Genomic DNA, 22,858 nt, shown 5'->3' on the forward strand with positions numbered 1-22,858 from the left:
ATAATAATAACATAAGCAACAACAGCAACAACAATTATGACAAAATTCCATTTGGCGATCCCATTCCCGAACCGCTTTGGCACAAGTGTTGGGTGTTTAGCCTAATGACATTTGCCATCGCAGCGCCTGTTGTGGATTGGCTGAGGCGGGAGTGGTGCGGCATTTTCATGTGGAATTTGTCATGTGTCAGTATGACTTAAATGCCGAGAAAATATTTTATATTTTTTGCTTTTCTTGGACTGGCACCATAAATTGTGCCGAGCCGTGAGCCTCTAATGGACTTTGATAAGGTGGCAACGGTAACCGGCAAATTTATGCAAATCCGCATTTGACCTAAATTAGCACGAAAATTTGTTAGATTAGGCGCATTTCATTTCCTTTCTGGTGTAGCCGAAAAAAACAGAAACGCCACGCTAAAAATATCACACTTCGCCATATCGGCTGGCTGGCATTGGGTCTGCTTAACTAGGCAAGGGGGTAGCTTTTAAGAGTACCATTTCGATGGTCTGAAATGGCAGCCAGCTTACAAGCCATAAAAATTGCATGTGTGCATGTAAAAAGCAAGCTCTGGACATGAATGGGAACATTTCTGGGTAGCTTTTAAGTGCAACTCTTTGTATACAACTTCCGTTTGGCGTGTGACGTTGGCAAGAAATGCAAATTTCTGCACATGCTCCGCACTCGAAGCCGGAATCATAGTCGCAGCCGCAGTCGAGAATCGGAATTGAAGTCGAGTCAGCAAGCGCACACGCATTCCATTCCATTAACTTTATCAATGTAAATCACCGAAATGTGCTGGACGCCCGACTGGCCCCATTGTTATGAAAGAAAGGAATGTGATAGTACAAACGATAAAACAAGTGCGTGTTGGCGTGGGGCGTGCGGAATGTTGAAAGTACTCATAAAAGCAAGACATCGGAATCAGCGAAATGTGAATGTGTGCACTGGATACACTTGCTGAGTAGCACACAGGACAGGGAAATGCTAATGCTCTGTGTGGTAGGACAACAATACCTATTCATAACTCGGCAATCACTTATATGATCTCTATAAAAATTTGAAATATTATTATTGAGAGATTTTAAGTTATAGATAAAATTTCTCTTGAAATTATTAACTTAATAATTTTTTATTGAAAAAGAAATGTTTAGATCGGTGGAAAATTAGTGGAATCATAATTTATTAAATATAAAGATGCAAATTGGCCCGGGCAACGCCGGACTATGTCCACTATGTGTTTATGAACGCATGTGTGTATGTGTGCATGTATGTATGTCTGAATACATTTGTCTGTGCATATGTACATTACTTAATATTTTGCCCTGTAGTTCAAAAAACAAACTCTCCTTAAATATGGCCTTACTATGCGATTCTCATGTACTTAACATTACAAACTTTTTCTTTCAGTGTGTGGATTTGTCTAAGACTCTTCTTCCCACTAATAGATGGCAATATAAAAATCATGCATGAATATGTGAATTTCTGGGTAAGTGAATACTCATATTTACATTTCTATTTATATATAAAGAAATAAACTAATGTTTCAGACTTGGGAACGGGTTAGCTTCTAGTAATACATGTTTTCCAGAGCACCGAGCTAGGTGACACATTACAAGTTTTTTTAATAAATCACAATTTGTCCCATTTTAAAAACTCCCTCTAGACATTTTATTCATTTTTCTCGTCTTGTCGCTCCTGTAAATTATGTGTCAGGCGTGAGAACCTACAACTCGGTAATTGTATACGAGGGCGTCTCTTGGCAATTTTCACTGCATTTTCCTTGGCACCCCAACAAACCATTAGCATGTCAAATGCAACCCCAACACCAACCCCTCACTTTGAGGTGCTATGTAGAGCAAATCCCAACTTCAATCCTTTGGCTGTCAAGCCTAAAAATAACATTTTCTTTAATTTGAACAAGAACAACAGGCAAGCCAAAGACTTTAAGCGCCCTTTGACAATTTTCACGTCAACTACAAATCCCGCACGCAGATAACATGGGCCAGACACAGGCCACCTAAAGAAAAAGAATATTCCCAGCCTTGCCTCATTTGGTTGGAGCAAAAGGAAGAAAAAGATGAAAAATAAATAAATTTACATACATGTGCGGCATTCAACGAAAATCTGTCCCAGCCTGCCGCCTTTATATTATATCTGGTATATACAAAAATAAACACAATTTATCTCGACTTTTTGCTCAGCTCAGCTCCCGACTGTTTCAGTCTCTCTAGAGGCATTGGATATATACTCCTTTATCGTGTATATACAGATATATATATATATATATATGTTATATGTAAAAATATGAAGCGGAAAATCAGTGACAGCAGCCAAGCGCCGCTGCTTGCCACGTATTTGGAGTTCGGTTGGAGTTTTGAAGTGGAGTTAAATTACTTTTGGATGGGTGTTGTGGGTCGGCTTGTATGTAAGCATGGGTAGTCGCTCGTATCTATACGGGTGTGCACAGTGCGTTCCTATCTTTGTATGTTTTATTGGAAGTTATTCCCAGTTATCCCACAGTTTGGGCTGGCGCTGATGGCCGGCTCTGACTGTTTGTCCATCTGTCTGTTAGCTTGTCCGATTTGACTGGCAGCGAATGAAATATGGTTTTTGCCAAAAGCAACGAAATTTTGTTCAAAATCAGCCAGGGATAGAGAGAGGTTGAGAGTCAGACTGAGAGCGGAAGATGGGACATCCAGAAAGGTGTTGGTTTAGCAAATTGCATTCTGATATTCGGCAACTTCTGTTGCCTATTGATTTTTGGCCTGTCACAGCTTTAAAGTGTTTCAATTTCTTCGTACTTAAACGTTAAGCAATCAAATTCAAATTGAGGCTCCATTTAATGGGCTACCCCTATGCCAAAGATTAGTCCATTAATTTATGGCCAAATAATGTAAATTTCACCAAACATCAGACTTGATGATTGTTATTGATGAACGATTGCGTGACTGATGCTGCGCCCCTTCGCAGCTAATTAAATTCTTTTTTATGACTTTGTTGCTGCAATTAAATGATTTCTAATTGCTGTCAAGCAAATTTTCTCATGGGCTCAACTCAAATTTGATTTGGTGATTTATTATGCCTTTGGACTTTGCTTATAATTTGTCATATTTTCCGCAGCATTTGATAAAGATTTATTATGACATTTCCTTTGTTGTCGAAAATTAATCATTGCATATAAACTTATTCATACGAATATGAACCAAGTTTTCTTTTATGTTGGACATTAATGCAGCTAATCAAATCAATGTCCGATAAGTTCGAAGAGAGGGCCCGAATATTTCTGAAGGCTTTGTGATATCGTTTGGGCTATTCTATGTCATAATTAGGAGTATATAAGGGTACATAAAGTTAAGTAACTCAAATTTGGGTTAACCATTTAGCGTGTTGAGGTACAAAAAGCCAAGATCAAAAATATTGTTTAAGGTTTTACCACAATGTTTGATGAAAGCTCAGATTGTAGTGCGTTTAGCTAAGAACCAGAAGGTTGCCTTAAACGAATATTAATAATATATTTATTAGAGACGTGTTTGGTTATATCAATAAAGTTAAGCTACGGGCTTTAAGTAATCTCTTGAGCAATTCACTTATGGCTTATATCATACTTAAAGCCCAAATACTTTTCCTCAATCGCCCAGGGCATTCTCGTTGCATGCCTAACCCAATTTTTGACAACTTGTCGCACACGAAATTATGCAGAATATCAGCATGGAAAGTTAATCAATGAAATTACATGCAGCATCAGCACAAAATTTGCCTTAGTCATTGCCACACATACACACACATATATATATATATATAGATAGACCCAACCACATAGAGGTCCCCAAGCAATCAGCTTAGCACATTTGATTTTTGCCACGCCAGCGAGAAGTTTGAAAAAAAAAAAACTACACGTCACATGAATGTTCATTATCGATATGTATTTGTATATAGAATGCGGAATATATATGTCGTAGTTAAATTATCGCCTGAAAGAAATCATCATGATTGACAATTGACAGTTGGGCATTGGATTTGCCTGGCTGGCTGTCTGGCTGTGGGCTTGGCTGGGGACGATGCTGCTCAGCAATCAAGCAGCAAATTTTCTTTATTTCCTGTACGCCGCGGACAGTGGTCAGTTTTTATGGCAGCTGTATCGAGAATTGAGTTTGTCGTCTTATCAGTCCCATGACGTGCGGGCTGCACCACAGCTGACCAACGGACCAACGGACCAACGGACCATCATAAACTGACCATCACTCTGATTTTCATTTCATGGTCCGGCTACGTGCGTGTGTCTGCCATTTATTGCGCTGGCCTGGACAGACTGAAGACTGGGAACTGGGAACTGGTAACGGGGGACTGGGGACTGAGTTGTGGACCCTTTCCTAATTTGTTTTCTATTTGGTACTAATTTCTTAATTTAGACGTGGCTGTTTATCTGGTCATTGAGTTTTTCAGTGTGTTAGGCCCGGATCGATGCTGGTGCCCATTGATTGGTTTATGTATGTGTGTGTGTGTGTCTTTGGGAGTGTGCGCCCAGTTCCCAAGTTGGTGATAAAACTTTAATTTTGTTTGAATGAAGTGGGCAGCGTTTCCATTTATTTCACTGCCCAGCTCTGATGAATGGGCAGCCAAAGTGGATTAATTTAGATAATGTTTAATTACTGAAATTGTTTTGTAGTTTCAAGCTGTCTATCGTGGTATATCATGCTGTAGTTTGTAATAAAACAAACTGTTGCAAACAAACATTTATTCAAACATTGAGTATTTCGGTATAGAATTCGAATAAACGAGCTACACTTTTTTTTAGAATTATATTACATTTTTTGGTATGCCCTTGCCAATATAATACCTTTTTTTTGTACATTTGCTGTTTTATGCAACTACAATATAGAATATTCTGAATAGTATTTTTGAACCCAATTCATCATACCATGCCAAGGGAATATCCAAAATATGAACTGGATATAGGTTTTATTTATTTTGCGTTTTGTTATATTTTTATTTTCTGGTATAAATACGCCTTGTTCTGGCAATGTATTTTTTTCGAGATATTTTCTACATTTAAAATTTCTAATAAAGCTTTGATATTCCATAAAGCCTTTTCAATACTTTCTAAGTATTTTTGTACGGCGTGCCTCTTTACTGCTTTTTTCCTCGTCTTAATAGTAGACGAAATCCACTTGATACTCTATCTGCAAGTTTGGCTTTGTTAAAATCAGATGGCAAAAGCGCAGTGAAAATTTTTAATTAAAATCCACAGACACACCCGCAGGTATTTAAGAGCGACAGCTACGCCAACCTCAATCCCCACCCAACCCCGGAGCTCGTCACAACGCATATGCGCTGAGTATTTACCTGGAACGTGAGCCAATTATCAGGTAGAGTGGAGAAAATACTTGAGCCTTGCTTCACTTTTGTCGACACTTGATTCCTCTTTCGCTCTTTTACTCTGTGCTCATTTGCTCTCTCTCTACTCTTTACTCTTTACAACCGAGTGCAATCGAAGTTATTAATCTGATTTTTCAAATCGCATGCAAGCAACGTCATCAAGACGACGGTCGATGGTCGGCATCGCCATCATCATTCTCATTATCATCATCATCTTATATAAACAGAAACGCGCCCTGGCTGCAATTTCCATTTATAACCCAACTAAGCCGCTTATCTGGTACCCAAAATCCCGACAAATTGGCTGCAGAGCTCGGTTCTGGCTCTGGCTCCGAATTGAAAAGACGACAATGCAAACGTCAAAGTTGTAGAAGGAGACAGACGCTGATTGGGTTGCCCTGGGCTTTGACTTATGTTTGGGGTATGGCTAGAAATTATAAAGAATTACGATTTTGATTGACAATTTATGGCGGTGCCTGTCAGCGCGAGAAAAAAAAAAAAAACAAATAAGAAAAACTCAAATAATACCCATAATACGAGTTAGTTTCTAGTTGCTGTCAAATTGAACTATCGATTATGACTCAATTTTTTCAGTTATTGTGGAAGCTGTCAACAAAAAAAACTCTGCTACTGTGTCCAGTTTTTTGAGGGATGCGGGCTTACTTATATATCAGTCTACCTAGCTATCCCTACAATTATTGACTGCTTTATTTATGAGATTTTACAGAGCGCAGGATCGAATCGCGTTCGTTGCGAGTCGCGTGCGCGGTGGTGGAAAATGGAAAATGCATTTCAATAAAAAATTCTGTGAAAAGGCAAAAGTTAATTGTCTAGAACAAAAATCATCCACATTCATTTATCATGCTTAAAGTTTGCATAGAACGTGTGCAAACAATTTACCCAAGAATAGAAGTGCGATCCGATGAAAAGAATTCCATTTCAGGGCGTGCCAAAAACGCACATTGAACGGACACCTTGGGTGGTATCAGAGAAATAAACAAAAAAAAAAAAATGGAAAAACAGAAAAGAGAAATCAGAGAACAGCGAAAAAAATAAAAAATAAAAAACAAACAGCGGGTGGTCACTAATTTTTTACGTGACGCTTACATCAGGCTGGGTGAGAAAAAAAAACACGCGAAAATCAGCGGCAAGGCGCCAAAAAGTATGCAATGCCAGACAGAAATCAAAGAAATGAACTTTTGTAGTAGTCGCTATTGCGATTCCGATTGCCAGATTGCCCCCCTCGCCCACTCTTCATCTTCCTGCCTGGTCATATAATTGAAAGGGCGTGCGGCGGGTGGAAGCGAACGTGCAAATTGCAAGAGTTTCCTTTAAGTAGCAGCAAGAGGTTTGATTAAGAACTTAGTCTGAATAGTAGAGATCGTAAAAAATTATAGTGTGCTAAAAAACTCTGTTACGATTGATATGTCTTAGATAATATATAAAGACTTGTATATGTCGAATGCTTTTCAATACCGCCGGATTGGCTAATCAAAGAATCGATGCAAAGCTTAATAGTATCAAATAAGTATAAATCTAAAACTGATATCTTTATGATTGTTCCTCTGTTCCTTAAATCATTCTCTTGTTCAAGCTGCGCCATAAAATTCAAGATTGTTTAGAGACTTAATATATAATAACTTTCTCTGATTAACGAACAGCCGAAGCCGTAAAAGACAGAAAGTTGTGTATTATTAGTTTTGTGAAATTCTACCCGCAAGGGTGGAAAATACGCGAAAAACAATTGTATGAAACTAACAACCGATCGGCCTCAAACTCGTTTTCGAAGAACATTGTTCGAATTCCTGAGGTGTGACAAATAATTTCCTAGGTGGTGTGTCGGGATCAAATTCAGTTATTTTTGAAAAATCATCTTGGACTTGCAAAGATTTACGTGAAATCCTAAATTTTAAGCACAAGTCTTGCCACGGGCAATGCCAGTGAATACCCACTAGTATTATATATATTTTTAAACAGCCCTCGTTATTTGATGCTTTTTCTTACTATCTATGGGGAATGCTCCACTGGCCAACTCTCTGCTTGCCTTGTGCAGCTCTGTTGCTGTTCCGGCTGTCAACCCGTTTCCTGCCGCCAATAATTAAAGTAATTGCTACATTTCTGGCACTTGCCCCTGTAGACCTTAAGAGGCCGAGACAAAGAAGCAGGGAGCTAGAGCGAACTAGAGCTGGGGAGATAGACCAAGTGCCTCTCAGATTCGTAAGACTTTGCCAAAAAGGAAACTATTTTAAAAAGGCAAAACTACTTTGGTTTTAATTGCAACTATTCAACTATTCAACTGTCTGACTGTCTGCGTGTCCTGAGTACATTGTAGTTTTGGACCGCTGCTGATGTGGCCTGAGTGTAATGTCCTTTTAGGGTCCTGCAGCTACAATGTGCTTCCGTTTGCATGCGACTGCGTTAAGCTGCTTAACTTGCGGCTCAGTGGGCGTGGCACCAAGCCCTAGGGCCGGCCCAGTGCCCAGGCCCACGGAATGGTGCGTGTTAATGATTCCTTGAGCTGCCATTTGTGGCCTGATCCTGCTCTTTGGCGGGCTTGGGGCACGTAAAAATCAATGTCACTGCGTTGTTTGCTGTTTGTTTTTGGTTAACATTCCTTGGTTCCGTTTCCGACCGCACTCCCAGCTTTCCATTCCCTCGCTCTCGCACTTCAACAGTGATTTTCCCTGTAGCTGTAATAGCAGCCGCTGCAATTTGCTGCGCTATGCTGTAAAACTTTTGCGGCAAAAACAAAAAGTTTTTCACTTAAACTTCGCCGCATTGCTGCAGTAAGTCCAGAGTCCTGTACTGCCTTTGCCTGCATATTACACACTCTTTTCTCAGGGCATCACATAACTGGCATGTTTTTGGACTGAAAGCCATGTAGAGCCAAATCTATGCGAAGAAAATAACATCATTTAATCTATAGATAAGTTTATCTGTGAAGTTGGAAAGTAACTGAAATATATATTGATTGTTATATGAATTTCTAATTTAAATTATAAGTATATTCCAACTCTGTATGTGTTTGCAGGGTATCTTTTATTTTTTCCTTCACGCCATCGAAAAGCTGCTTGTGGTGTATTTGATATTCGTTGAGTTTCTGTCAAGTCGAGAATATTGTTGCTCTCGTGATTATTCCCACGTTGGTTCCGGGCTGCCTTTGGGCTGGCGCACCACTTAAAATTTGTTTAAACATAAGTGGTTAATTATCTTGAACGTTTGCGTGCCACGGCCACAGATAGTGAGAGCTACCGTATGGAAGATACACCTCAAGCACAACCCTAACCTACTCCCCTTTACACACACTGACGCTCTCTCATGCGTGTGTGTATGTGCACCCCTATAATTAGTTCTCATAATTTTATATCACTGCGTATGAGAGCTCTCGTGTTACCGTCACTTTTCGTAAAAAATATTTTCAACTCTCAAAATGTTTCATGTTTTGCTACTGTCAGTTGTTGGCCGAAGAGAACATTGGTTAGGAGGGTGGGGGACCCGCATGAAAGTTGTTTTTATCATTTCGAAAATTAAAACAAAATATTTACATTTGCAATAAGTTGAATGCTGAATGGGTTGCTGTATGCCACTCTGCGACTCTGTCACTCAGTCAGTTGGCTAGTCTTTTAGCTGGTTTCTCATTCTCTTGCATTTCATTAGAGTCGGCCAATTTCTTCAGGCGGTTTCCTTTTATCAAATTTTTGCCAACTACGTTTTTGGCTAGCTAATTTTTGCTCAGTTTCTTTGTTGCTATTGCAGTTTTTGACAACTTGACGGACACTTTGAATTATGCATAGTGTCTCGGTTTCGTCTATGCTACAGTTCCTTTTTTTATTTTGCATAACAATGCAGAGAGCCTCAGAGCATCTTAATGTTATTGTCTAGGAGCGGAACGCACAAAATGCTAATGCTCATTTGCATTACAAGCTGTGGGTAGAAGTTATGTAGGCGTTGCTCCATAATAGCAAAACTAAGTCTTGGCTTATGAAATTTATCCAAGCTATCAATCTTGGGTAGTACAAAAAATAGTTTAAGGATACTTTAGTTAGAGTAAAAACAGATATTCTGAAAACTATAAAACAGATTGAATATTAAACAAAGTTTTTTGTGTATCAGAATAATAAAAGGTATTACATTATAAATTAAACGAGAAAGTAGGCATATTCTTGGCACACCGAATATGTGATACCCTTAACTTTTGGAGATATATAAGAATAGTGCAGCTCGTAAATGCTGCGTTAGATAAAAATATCTTGGAAATCAAAACATATTACCATATAAGAATCCGCTTGTTGACCGATTATTCCTATGGCGGCTATATGATATAGTGGTCCGATGTTGATAAGATAGAGTTCATACGACGAGCGTAGTGAAACTATTTAATGCTGAGTTAGCTCATGATATGGCTATGGCAGCTATATGATTTAATGATCTTATCCTATTTCAAGTTGCGAGACGATAGCTTTACACGAAAATTTCATTCTATAAATACTCCATTAGCTAAGAAAAAGACTTTTATTATTTTATGACCACATTATAAATATCTCAGATGCAAAAAACATAATTTAATTATACATAAAAACTGTATCGTTAAGAGACGCCCATTTAATCAGCTAAAAAGCTTTAACAGCTGCTTTCTGCTTATAGTCATAGGCCTTAATATCTTGCAACTTGATCTAGGTGCTGTGGCAGCCATAAAATCATATATATATATATATATGTAAAAGGCATATATAATAATAAACTGGGCTTGGGAGCTGCTCAAGGGACTCTTAATAACTTAATTAACTTCAACGGCGCGCAGATAAGAATCAAGCGCAAAAATTAACAGCGAAAATCTGCAGCAGAGGCCAATAAAAGTGCGTCGAAGGGGCAAAATAAATAAAAATGAAATCAAGAGGAGAGCATAAAAAATTAAGCAATTACATGCACGCAGGATACGCCGGATACGTCAAAATGACAACAGGAAATGCACAACAGCATTTTATTTGCGTCGTTTTTTCATCACGCTGGCGACAGCAAGCGGCAAGCAGCCAGAGAAATTCAAAGAGACTCCCAGAAATTAAAGCGACAACTGACAAATTACCCCAAACAAAAAAAAGAAGAAGAAGAAGACGCAGAAGAATATATTTATAGATAGAAGCAAGCGAAGAAGTTGCGTGTCTTAAATTTGCCATAAAAGTGTCACACCAAAAGGCCAGAGACGGACAAGGACATGCGTGTCTTTTGTTTTTATGCGCCACGCCCCCTACAGCCAACCCCACCGCCCTACAGCCATTAAGCTTGACGAGAAATGGCAGACGGCGAATGCTTGAGGTTAGGTTCATTTGCTCTAAATCTTTTAAATGCCTTTATTTAGACTAAAAGCGTCGAGCAGACGTGACGTAGAGGGCCAGGGCGCGGGAGATGGGCGATGGGCGATGGGAGTCGAGAGTTGGGAATCGGGGGAGTCAGCCAGAACGTGGCCCGCCTGTCAGTTTAATGTTTAGCATTGGAGGCTAAATTCATTCCCATTTCTCTGGAGTTCTCTGGTGCTGTTGTGCTGTGGCAAGTGTTTCGCTGGGAGCCTTTGGCTTTAATGTCTCGTTCGCATGTCCTGTGGGTGTCCCGGTTCCGGCTCCGGCTGTGGCTTGGTCCCAGCTGCCTTTGCGTGCTGTAGTGCTTTTATGTTGAAACGCGTGTAAATATTTTGTTTTACAGCTTCTAAACACAGTCTTCTAATAGACTTGGCGGCTTTGCTCTAGCCGTAGGTGTCTCAATTTTCTAAATAGTTGCGGATTCCCCGAGTGCATGCCCAACCCCAAGCTCAACCAACGTTCAGCAAACAAACCGTACGAGGGAAATTTTCTAAATCAATGCCAAGCACGGCAAATATCATATAACCACGTGTGTATGTGCTTTTATATTTGCTTAGGGGCACCTTTCTGATTTCGCATTTCTATCGTTTCTTCTGGTGGTAAGGGGATGGTAAGGGGGTGCCTAAATGCCGCCGGCGGCGGCCACTTTTGAGGGTTCGCTAACCAAAATGTTGACTGAGTTTCCTTTGTTGGATTTACGTTTATCAAATTGAAGCTTAAGCTTTGTAGCCATTAGATTGTTTTGGCTTTGTGCAAAAACTGTGGGATACGGGCTGCTCCGCCTATAAGGCCGTCATTTAAGTGTACAGTATCTTGGCAACGTTAGCTTGAATGGATATTTCGGAATCCTGCCATGCTTGGTATTAGTCATAGTAACCGGACGCATAGCTACTTAATCACTTGCTCACACTCAATATATCATTTGTTGTGTTTCATTTGGTTATAACCGATTCAGCACTCCAAAAGTCACATTGTGCTCATCTGTCTTAAGTTCATTTCTTGGCACATTTGTATTTGAGACCTAGTTCAATTTATCTAATCCCTTTTGGCAAGCGATCCCGGCTGGCTTTCAACACATTTCCCTACAGAGCTGCCACTTCCACAGCTGCCTGCCGGTTCGTTTACTTGGGCCAAAGTTAGTCGGGCCTGCAAAACATATGCATTTATACTCAACTACATCTGCGTCTTGTCCAAAGTCGAGCGTCGAGTGCGGAACCCAACTGCAATTACAGTTTACAAATGTCCGCACAATTCACTGCACATGAAACACCATCAATAAAATTAGAGCACAGAACACAACCAAGCAGAATAGAACAGAACAGAACAGAACAGAGCAGAGCAGAGCCGGGAACCGCAGGCCATTCTTTATGGTAGCTCAAAGTCAGGCCCATAAAAAAGCATTTATTAAAAATTCTCTACGCAAATAGGTTTTGAAATTAAAACAACATCATTTTGATTGAATACTGACTGTCCCGGTTGCGGGCATCTCTCGACCGCAAAACATATGCTACCTAATTTGAAATTATATTACACAAAAGAAAATGTTAAGGAAAACGAAAAGAAAAGCCACTTGAAACACAGACGCACAATGACTGAAAGAAAAGGAAAACAATAGCCGGGCACAGTTCGTAAATTGCATTTCAGATACAGACCGCAGTGCGATGCCGAGTCTTGAGACCTGGCGAGTGGAAAATTTATATAAATTGACTTCTTTATTGCTGCGTTGCGTTGCCCTTAATTTCGCAGAATTTGTCGAGGGCTCTTGGCTCGACCAAAACAATTTACCACCTAAGAAGCCACAGACGCAGCCGCAGTAGCCTCAACCTCAACCTCAAACTTGAACTCAAACTCCAATCTCGACCTGAACCTCGACCACGACCTGATTGAATTTTACGCTTCATTTAAATTGAATTTATTATCCAGGCCTCCTACTCAGGTGGGCGCTCAGCTGGGCTCCCCAACAGACCCAAAATCATAATTAATAGACACGCATACATTTCAGTGAAATAAAAAACTTAATATAAAATAAGACAAGGCAAAAAGCTTTTCCCTTCAACTTTTGAGCCTTACAAATTTCCACGCTTATTTCAATTACCTGCGGCGCCCTCCTCGAGGAGACAACCTCAGGAATTTCTCGCACTTTATCATAAGTTGCCCGGGTAGCCAGCCTGCCTGCCTTTGGATTATTTTCTGTCTCTCGGATATGTATGTGCTCCAATTTGTTTGCTACTTTATTAGGTTCCTTTTATTTTTTTTGCGGCTGCTGCTGCTCCAGCAGCCCCAGCTGCATCTTTTATTTTGGCTTTTTTCCCGATATTGTTTTATCCGCTTCGTTTGTTTTCCGTGTTTACCTGGCTGGAAGTTTTTCGTGTTGCTGTCAGAAATTTCAGTTACAATAATACAAAAGAACTTTTTACTTAGGGCTGCTTCTTGGTTGCGAGGTTTCTGGGTTAACAGGTTGTCCTTTGGCTTATCTCAGGTTCGAGTTTCCGCGTGGCCCTTAAAACCCACTTTAAGAGCTGTGCTTAAAGTTTACTTACTTACGCCCGACAGTTGGCAGCTCCAGTTCCTGCACATCGTTCAGTCATCAATCAATCTATCAAGAAATCGATGCGAGTCATCAAGTCAACCAAACTGACAGCCGAGCTGCAAGTTCACGAATCAAATGGTAATCAAATTGAGGCGCCTCCTTGCTGCCAACTACAGCCGAAAGCTTTTAGGGTATGCAAATAAGTCAAATTGGAAATGTGGCTAACGTGCAGAATAATCGTAATATTAACAAAAGTTAAGAAAATGTTGATTTTGCATTAGGATAATTTGAGCATCTTATCTTATCCTATACGAAGAAGGGGACTACAAAAATTGTCATATAGTAATTGTATATTGTTTCATATATATTTGAGTACATAATTATATACTACTTATTTCTATATGATGATACTCAATGGAGTATCTTCTTAAATCTAAAGCTATATTTTTAAATAGTCTAACTTCTAAGATCTTTAGTATTATTTGCACCTGAGAAATCGGATTCTTGTGTCCAGTTGTCCGAATGACTTGGTCACCAAGTCAATTTAGTTATCAGGGACTATAGTTTAGTTTATTCTATTTGTATTAAAAAGTTCGTAACTGCTTTTAACTTCTACTTTAAACTGGCAGCAGTTATTTAAGCCATTTCGCTTTAATGCCCATTGTTCTGTGTGGTTGGCCTAATAAAAAAATTAAATTTAATTACCAGCCAGAAAACTAATTTGAAACTTTATCTCTGGATCGGCAGCACATACACACACAGACTAGCACGAGGCACCCGAGCATTATCTAACATAAATTTCCCATTGCGTGTCCAAAAGCTATTTGTTGTCTCTGCAACGCACTTCGTCGGTCGTTCGTCTGACATACAGACAGTCAGTCATTCAGTCAGTCAGTCAGTCAGTTGGACAGTCGGCATGTCAGTCAGCAAGTTAGATAGACACACGTATCCCACATCATTTCACCACTTTTCCTACTTTTTCTGCCATTTTTACACATACACACACACATATTTTAGTAGCGAGCATTTTTGTGGTTTGCCGGTGGTCTTCCAAGTTATCCTACACTGCGGAGGCTGATTGCCTACGCACTTTGTTGGTAGCCGATCCCCTGACTCTGGCTAGTTAAATGTGATACGTGCTGCGTTGGCTGCGAGTCCTCACTGAAGTCAGGAATAAACTCAGCTGATTTAATTGGCTGTGCAGAGTAAGGCCATGATGACCTTAGAGGCAGCACATTTGAATTGTATATACACATATTATTTATATAATATTTTTGAATTTTATTTATCAAAAGCCATTTGTTACTCATAAACGCCGTGTGTATATACTTATAAATACAATTTTCTTTTCGAATGGCATCAATAGTAGAAGTCAAAGTCAATAATAAAGGGCTTAACATGATTGCAGCATAAATTTCAGTTATAGCCGTAATTGTCAATTGCGCAGATCATAAAAATACATTTGGAGAAAAAAAGAACATAAAATGGTATTTTACGATTTTTCAATTAAACAAATTATTCGAAACAGTTGGCATTTTGGGTTTGGTTTTAAAATGGGAAGTGGCACGCGTTGGGTTCCGTCATTCGTGTGCCGAGGATTGATGCCATGCGGGCTGCAGGCTCATCAAATTTAATTTCCAATAAAAATTTCAATTGTTAACGCGCGCTGATTTAAATAGTTTTAAAATTTAATTGCGCTGCATTGTCAGACCAAAATACAAATCGCCCACACCTAGGCACAACAATCTAGCCACAACAAGGGGGCTAATTCAAACTTTTTGATGGATGCATGTGAAAACTCAACGAACTGCAACGAATTGCTGCTTGGCTACGGCATTAAACAATTTGTGCATTTTTCTTAGAATTTCCGCTAGTTCCGCTGTTGACAAAAACACAACGCGCTCAATTTTTCAACTTGGCAGCGCTGGCCCCCTTGCCGCACATGTCGCCGACCTATTGGCGACTCGCTGGCTCCGCCTGGCTGACCTGACCAGATCTGACCCGACCCGAAACGACCTGACCATACCAGCCCAGGCCAGGCCAGCCGCAGCCACCGACATGACCAGCGAGTCTCGCTGGCTTTGCTGTTGTCGTGTCAACCAAAGTGTTATTAATGGCTTGTTTTTACTAAATTTATTGCTTGCTATTTATTAATTTATTGACTTTAAATGCAATTAGATAAGAAAAGTGCATTGCAGTGGCCCTGGTCAGGCGCTTTGGGCGCCTTTTCGCTCTCCTGGGCTCTGTTCATTTTTCTTTGATCAGACGCATGCATATGACATGTGTAATATGCACTGCAGCTGGCCGATAGCGAAAATTGCCATTTAATGTTTAATAATCGTTAAGGTTTTATGTTGGCCTGAGAGAAATATAGTTTCGCAGTTTCATTAATTTGGCTTTTACAGCAAATTTTATAATGCATAAAAAGTTGTACACTGAAAATACATATTGGAGCTAGTTTGAGCATAAACAAATTTCGCTTGCAAGTTTGAAAGTATCCTGAAATAATCCTGAGTTATCTTGTTGTCAGAAATTTCAGTTGCAATAATACAAACGTTTTTTTTACTTCGGGCTTCTCTCTGGTTGCGAGGATTCTTCGTTAACAGATTGTCCTTTGGCTTATGGCAAGTTTGAGTTTCGGCGTGACCCAAAAACCCTCTTTAAGAGCTGTACTTAAAGCTTAAATATGCCAGGCAGTTGGCAGTTCCTGTACCTATAAGCTTTTTTGGCTATAAACACTTTTCCCTTGGAAGCTTGTAAAGATCCCGAGAAAATCCTGAAAAAGTTCCACTAGCTGCATATTATATTCCATTGTCTATTAATTCTGTACTGTGGTCCTCAGTTATCTTTAGGAATATGTTCATAACATTGCTCGCCCTTTGCTGGATACATGCATACCTACTTTGGTAGCCTAATTTTCTGGTATGCTTTGAATGTACATAATAATTTGTTTGTTTTCGCTTTCGTTTCAAGCACTTATAAAGCCCAAAACATGTCACATACTCCCATAGCTGTTCGGTTCTGCTTTGCCAATCAATAACAATTTAAAAGCTGTTGCGACAACATGTGCCAAGGCCCCAATAGCTTTGCTATATGCCACACACGCCAACTCCAATGAGAGGCCCACAGATTGCAGCAATTACGCAACATAACATGCAACAACAACAACAAAGACAACAACAACTTTGGCAAGAGAAGCGCCATATTGTGAGAGGAGTATGAGGGATGTTCTACCCTAAAATTTTATGTCACATTTGCGTCACATGCCGAACAGCCGAAAAATTCCAAAGAAATAAGCTGCAAAAGCTACAAAAAAAAAAAAAGGAAAAAAGAAAATCGAGATGTATTTATATATATATAAATAGCTATGCGACAGAATACGACGAAACACCATATAAAAGTTAAACAGTAATTTGACAAAGACGACAACAGCATATGTGGGAGTGCTCCTCGTGGGGTGGATGGATAGGGGCAGGGGCTTTTGTATTTTGAAAATGGCTTACAAATTCGGTCTGACAAGTAAATATTTTTTTTAGATAAAGCGTCCGAGTGCGTGAGCGTGTGCCCCGACAAAGCGTAGGCGCGTGAGCTATTTAAAAAAGAAAAAAGTAAAAGAAAAAAAAGGTTCCCAGAAATAAACCAAAATAGGTCATAAAGGAGGACATGTTCTGTTGGTCAAGTTCGTCCCTTGGGCGGTTCTTTGAACTTTGGCATTGCTTCATGTTTAAATATATACATAATAAAACAAAGGAAGGTATTTTTGTGGTTACAACTGCTGCTGTCATTTGCTAAATAAATTCTGTGGTTTCTAGTATATTTCTAAACAATTTTTAATTATTTCTTTTGCTATTGGTTTTTATGTAATGGCTTTTTTTTTTTCGCTGGTCACGTTTTAGATTCAGTCAACCACATGGCGCAGTCATAAACATGTTCATCTTCAGCAACATGCGCGGTTCGGAAAACCACAAATCAAAATGTCAAAAGTGCTACAGCTGTTGATGTCTCTATAAAGACTGCATCTCTCACTCACATAACTGGAACGGAAACTGGCCGGCTACCGTTTGGCGGAGCAGCTCGGCTGAGCGTCAACCTCAGGTAAGCGTAAGCAACCACCAAAGTCTGGCGCTGAACAGCGGGCAGCTAATTTGGAACTGCTAATTATACCTGCAGGCTGCAGGCTGCTTGAAGATCATATAAATACCAAAAATTATGCATTGCATGCAACCGTTTTTTGACTTATTGCCTTCATTTTTCGTCCACCCAATGTTCCTTCCTCTATTTTATTTTATTTTTTTTTTTTTTTGGCCAGCAACTCCTCGTAATTACCAAATTATAGGCTTACCCTTTTGGCTGACTGATTAGACTCATTTACAAATTTTTGTCTGACTGCATTTGGCTGCCGTTTTCCACTCTCGGAGACGCTCTCAGAGAAAGGTACGACCCGACGGCGCTTAATAGACAAATTAACTTCGGCTAACTCCGGTCGCAGCTGTCTGGCTCTATCTGGCTGTCTGTCTGGCCTATACTTAGCCTCGATAACATCTTGTAAATATTATGTAATTTTTTATAAATTTCCCATAATTATAGTGGCCAGGTTGTTAGGCTATTTGATTTATAAGTACGCATAATTTTCTGCAGTTTGCGCTGGTGGTTGAACTTCTGAGAACTCGAGCACAGAAATCAATTTAGTACATTGTAGATTATTAGCTTAGTTAATTTTCTCTACTATCCTTACATTGTTTAATCTATCTACATTTGTTTGAGAACGTTAGAGATTCAAACTGATCACAGAAATCAATTCAGTGCTCTGTAGAACATAGCACACTCGATTAAAATTATATGTGTAGTCAATGCTTCACAATTTAAGTTTTGGCCTGGAACCAGTTCGTCATATCTAAATCTAGTGCATTGTAGAGCAAAGTACACTTACTTAAATTAATATGTATAGTTAATGCTTCACAATTGAATCTCTGATATGAAATGATATGAATATATATATAAAATGCTATATGCTATGGCATTTATTTAACTAAATACTGCAAAATATATTGAATACGTAGCTAGATTTCAATCGAAAAGTCAAATCAATTGAATCACTAAAATGTTCCCTGCCCGTTCTCTCTGTCTCCCCTTTTTTCCATTGCGCACTTTAGTCAGTACTTACATTTTATTTGTGAATATCTGTTTGGAACTGTTCCTTTATTTAAATACCCCTCAGCTCATAAAAGAGAACTCATTGAGGAAATGTTTTGAAATGTTTGCCGTTGGTACTGTCGGGCATTCCCATTCCCATTCCCAGTGCACGTTTTAATAGAGTTGTTTAAGGTAACTGTAAGTTTTTATAGATGTTCGTGTTTCAACAACGCTGGCAACTTAAATCAATTTGAGTAGTGCACAGCCGGAGGATTTTATACCAAATTTTTAATGGTGTATTTTGAATGGCTTTTCATTCCACGTCTGGCAATTTATCATGGGGCTCTTAACGAGCGCGCCCCGAATGCGTTGACTATAAACAAACAATTAAAAAGCGCAACGAAAACTAAAACTCAACACTTTCATTAAAGCATAGATACAAACTGAATTGGGCAACAATAAAATATCTTTATATGTTAGGGGAGGTGAGGGAGGAGGAAATACGGCCCTGAAAAGCTGTCATAAGGCAGCTAAAGTCGGTTCTTTGTTTGTCTGATCGAGAATAAACAAAAACTGAATGTGACTTAAATGATAAAAATGTCAGAAAAGTGTCAAATGACGTCGACGAGGGCGACGAATGATGATAAAGAGCTCTGACTAAGCGGCTACCAGCACCCCTTTGCTCCATTTGTCTTGGGGGAGCTGCTTATAAAAAAAAATAAATAAATAAAAAAATGGATAATAATTAAACGCACGGGACACATTTGAATAGCACTTCTTTCTTATAAAGAGTCTGCCCTGCGTCTTACTTCCGTTTCTGTGCCCCTCTCTCCGCCGACTGGCGATCGTGTTGCAGTTGCATTACCATTTCCAGTTTCGATGGGTTCCCGGTTCCCGACCGGCGCGGCTCGACTTCGTCTTCTCGTTCTTCGTCTCCAGCAACGCCCCCTGCTTCCGCCGAGTCTGGGGCCAGCCTCTGGTGATCTTGCCGCTTGATTTATGCGCCGCCTTTACTGAAATTTTGTATCTAAATGTGGCATTTAAGTTATCAACAACAACAAGCAGCAACTTGTGGTCCGTCCACGGTCCGTTCCTGGCCATCTGCCGCCTGGCGGGGCGCGCGTTCTTGTATTCTTATTGCATGCCCTTCAGTTTTCAGCTCTTGCCTCATTTCTCTTGTATGCGTTTCTTAAATCCCTGAAATATTTCGCGGCATGATTTAGTTGCATTTCACGCACATCACACGCAACGCACGCGGCCATACCTAGGGCCTACGGAGTGCGCGGCTATGGGGCTATATGGACAATGTGAATGCGAGTTATTCGCGTGTGCGTAGCTGGCATATCTTCATATGCATACATACATATATATTGGAAGGGGAATTCTACACCCGGGGTAGGTGTGCCACACAGCGGAGCCTCGTTGCCAGTTCCCAGTGCACAGCTCCCGCTGCGTAAAACGTTGTGCCATCATTTTTTCGATATTTACAGCAAAAGTCGCTAAGACTGGCGGCCCATCAAAATAATCTGGGGCGCTGCAAATAGTGGGATATTCCCATTATGTGGACACGTTTGCATTAAGTTGTAGATGTTCAGCTGATTTAGCATGTGCAGGGTATTTAAAAAATATGTTATTTTTACCAGATACTAAAAGGGATTATAAATGAGTTTTGCAATCAGTTTCTTGCGTTATTTTATGGTGTTAATATTTTTTAAATTTATTTATTTTACATGATGATAAAAAACTACTTTTTAAAAGTAAACGTCAAGGCAGCGCAAGCACTTGACGTTTGTAAGCCAACACTAATTTTGATTCTAATTTTTCCATTTATTATTTAAATTTAATATTAATTCTAAAGTGTATTTTCTTGTATTCTCACCTTTTAATATGCCCTTTAATTTCTTGTGCAGCTCATCAAAAATTTTGCAGCTTGCCGAAATTCGCTGATTCGCTTCCTTTTTTTTCTGTCTTGTTTTCGTTTTTGTGGCTCCATGGGGTTCTTTTTGCGTGAATTTAAAACAAAAGCCTACCCAGAGCAACAGCTGCCTGCCAATCGACTCATTTCAGACTCAAGCCCAATTCCTTTATGACGCGTCTTAAAGTTTTTGTTTTTTTCCCCCTCACTTTTTATTTAAATACACTTGAGGCTCTTAATTATATTGCTGCGTGTTTTATTTTGCTCTGCGTTTCGGCCGGGCTTGGCTTTTGTTGTTTTTTGTGATGGAGCAGAAATCACCTGCGGCGTTCCAATGGGTTTCTGTTTGAATTGCTCGTTTTAGTTAGTTTTGTTTCGTTTTTGGCATGTGTTTCATCTTCCTCAGCAAGTCGGAAATTTAGTTTTCGCTAATGGCCGCTAATGAAGCAGCTCGTGTCCGACTCGCTGTTGGATATCTTAAGAGCTTGCAAATTAGGAGCAGGCTTTTAGTAACCAGCTAATTAGCAACTGTTCTGCATTTACAACATGTTGGCCATTGTGTTGGGGCCAGCTCCAATGCCCGGTTATCATAATTAACAAGCTCGCGCATTGTCCAACTCTCAATATGGAATGCACACAATTGTATAGAGATTTCCGCCCCCAAATCTCAGTTAGCCCACCCATCGAGTTGCTTCCGTTGTTTCCTTTTGGGGCCGCGCTGCAGGCACTTGAACCGCGTCAAGAGCGGACCACACACACACACACACAGGCACAAGAACACACACACGCACACGCACACTCGCATACAGAAACCTCAACGTCGACGCCTGACAGTTGAGTTGGACAGGCCCAGAAGAGGCGTCGTTGTCGAGTGGCTAAAAAAGGAGAAATACATACTTTGCCTTTTTCTGTTGCCTTTTCATACAAATTGAATTTACAGCTATAATTCCAAGTATTCTCTGACTAAATTCAAATGATTGTAGACTAAAGGCAAAGTTTGCAACACTTTAAAGAGCTCCATTTAATCTACAAGTTTATTACTTTAAGCAAATGAAACTATTCAGTAAAGAATTTATTTATAGCTTGCATTAAATAATTTCAAAAGTTAACATTTTTTCGCTCCAGGAGTTTAATCTTTGTCTAAAAATATAAAACATATTTCATCCAGAACCTGCGTAGTTTTGATGAATGTGGTCTAACCTTTAAAGGGGCCATATAAATCATATATATCTCATGTCGTTTCAAAGGTATTCCATCTTCGTTGTAAGAAAAAATAATCCTAGGCTTGTATTAATTTTTTTTTGTAATATTTTTTGCCATCGCCTTTGGTCGCGACATTTTTGTCACCAGGCCGCGACGCCTGCGTCACATTTCATGAGAAAAAGTGCAGTCGGAGTTTGGGTCTGGAATGGACGAGGCGACGCGTCGGGTCCGGAGTCTGGGGAACTCAAGTGGTGACAGCTCTGGTTTTGTGAGGGGCCTGCGGCTGATTATGGCCAGCACTTGGGCCTGGGCTACTGTTTGTATAGACTCCTGCGTCCAGTCAAAAACTATGCCCCGACACGACGATGATTTACAAATCTGTGGAAAAAGTTTTGAAAAACTCGAACTCATTGCGGTTGTGGTGCGTATCTGGTGTCACATTGTTTACACAGACAACTGTGGTGTGGTTTGTTGTTGTTGTTGTTGTTGGTGTTGTTGTTGCTCTTGCACTTCAGGGGGATTTGTGAGATTAACGTGTTAAAAAATAAATATTTGGTCTAGTTAGTTTTCTCTGGCAATTTGTTATTCAACTCTCGACAACAGCAAAAACAAACAGAGACTCGGAGACAGAGCACCTCACAGCATGCACAGTTTTCCATTTCTGCAGTGTTTCATCTTTGCAGTTTTCCAGCAGTAGCAGCAGCAGCAGCAGTGGCAGTAGCAAAGGCAGTGGCAGTGGCAGCAGCAGTAACCCATCAACATCATCATCCTCAACGTCGTCATCCTGGTCATGGTATCTCAGCTCTAGCGCTCAGCTTGTTGTTTTTGTTGTTTGTTTACTCTTTTTGAAATGTGCATAAATTCATTTTGGTAATGGGATTTTCCTTGGCTTCAAACTGTATCTTTTTCTTGCTTAAATTTTTTTCTCTGTTGTGGGTGTTGCCTTTCGGTTTAAGAGATTTGTAGCTGCTTGTTGCCCATGGCAAATGTGCTGCATTTAATAAGCAACAGCTGCCAGCGGCAATGCGATTGCCACTGAATGATGAGGTCCAGCTTTGTGTTGAAATTAATTTGAATTATAAATTGTATACAATTTTGTAATTTGCACTTGTGCTTGCAATTATAATTCATTTATGGTTTATTTAAATTGCATGCTATATTTCGCATAATTTGAAATTCCGGATTATTGCAAAAATACAATTTAATTAATCAGTTTTTAATAATTTTTTTATAAAATTATTAGCTGGCTGAATTGTTAAGCATTCATAATCAATAAATGGGTCTACTTTAATTTTATGCATAGTTCAAAACTTAATTTTATTTTAATAACATTTTAAAAAATAAATT

General features: G+C 39.6%; 2 long non-coding RNA genes across 3 annotated transcripts in view; one reads left to right on the top strand and one right to left on the bottom strand.

Annotated features, from left to right (window-relative positions):
• Window positions 1-1,411: 1,411 nt before the first annotated feature.
• LOC115769536 overlaps window positions 1,412-22,858 on the top strand; it is a 30,160-nt gene continuing 8,713 nt past the window's right edge. Inside the window, exons 1-2 of the long non-coding RNA XR_004018757.1 lie at window positions 1,412-1,486; window positions 17,157-17,355. This is a non-coding gene — a long non-coding RNA (uncharacterized LOC115769536). The remainder of the gene's footprint in view (window positions 1,487-17,156; window positions 17,356-22,858) is intronic.
• On the bottom strand, window positions 19,508-20,346 carry LOC115769519. 2 transcript variants are annotated; one of them, XR_004018753.1, is made up of 3 exons: window positions 20,273-20,346; window positions 19,757-19,927; window positions 19,508-19,687 (listed from the first exon to the last, which is right to left on the bottom strand). It is a non-coding gene; the product is annotated as an uncharacterized LOC115769519 (long non-coding RNA). The 2 variants fall into 2 exon arrangements; XR_004018752.1 differs by lacking the exon at window positions 20,273-20,346 and adding an exon at window positions 20,034-20,114.

Source organism: Drosophila novamexicana, unplaced genomic scaffold, assembly GCF_003285875.2.
Source record: "Drosophila novamexicana strain 15010-1031.04,08,12 unplaced genomic scaffold, DnovRS2.1 tig00000009-arrow-pilon, whole genome shotgun sequence".
In the NCBI taxonomy this organism is placed as follows: Eukaryota; Metazoa; Arthropoda; class Insecta; order Diptera; family Drosophilidae; genus Drosophila; species Drosophila novamexicana.